Genomic DNA, 757 nt, shown 5'->3' with positions numbered 1-757 from the left:
TATAGAAGTAGAAGAAGGGTTTGATGATTCAGGGGCATTCAAGGATCCATTGCATGTTCCAGTTGGGCCTATTACAAGAGCAAAATCCAAGAAGATCAAAGAAGCACTTAATGGGCTGATTCAAGAGATTTGGGCTGATTCTAACGCAGGACATTCCAAGCTTGGCCCAAAGGAAGCTGAAAACGTAATAAATTTAATTCAAGCTATTTAGGGCTGATCTGGCTTAATTGTGAGTGATTTATGATATGAATTAATGACTGATTGACTTTCCAGCTCTATATCAGTTAAGGCTGATTTTTTCCTATTTTGGATCTGCTAATTTCAGACCAAATCAACTTTTATTTAGGGTTTTATTATTTAGTACGTTTTTTAGGTATTTTCCTTGTTTTTAGGTGCATTTAATGCTTTTTAGGTCAAATTTGATTCCTGATATGGTAAGGTATTAATTAGGAGTTATTTTAGAATATATTTTCTTGTCTGTCAAGTTTTATGAAGCCCTTAAATAGGCTCTGAAATTTGTAAACGTTTTTCATAATATTATTGAATAAAAATCAGAAAATGTGAGGCTTTGCTCTCTTTTGGTTCTTCAAGAACTGTGAACTTATCAAGGATTCTTCCTTGTGGCGTTCAAACTTTATACCTTTGGTTCGTAATTCTTTATAATCATTGGGTCAAGGTCAACTTATACCTTTGGTTCGCGTTTCGATTATAAACGTTGGGTCAGGATTTCTATCATAAATCTGAATTTTAGCTTTCC

The sequence above is a fragment of the Castanea sativa genome, chromosome 4 (assembly GCF_040712315.1).
Source record: "Castanea sativa cultivar Marrone di Chiusa Pesio chromosome 4, ASM4071231v1".
Classification (NCBI taxonomy): Eukaryota; Viridiplantae; Streptophyta; class Magnoliopsida; order Fagales; family Fagaceae; genus Castanea; species Castanea sativa.
The sequence above is the reverse complement of the archived record's forward strand: the minus strand, read 5'-3'. Positions refer to the sequence as shown.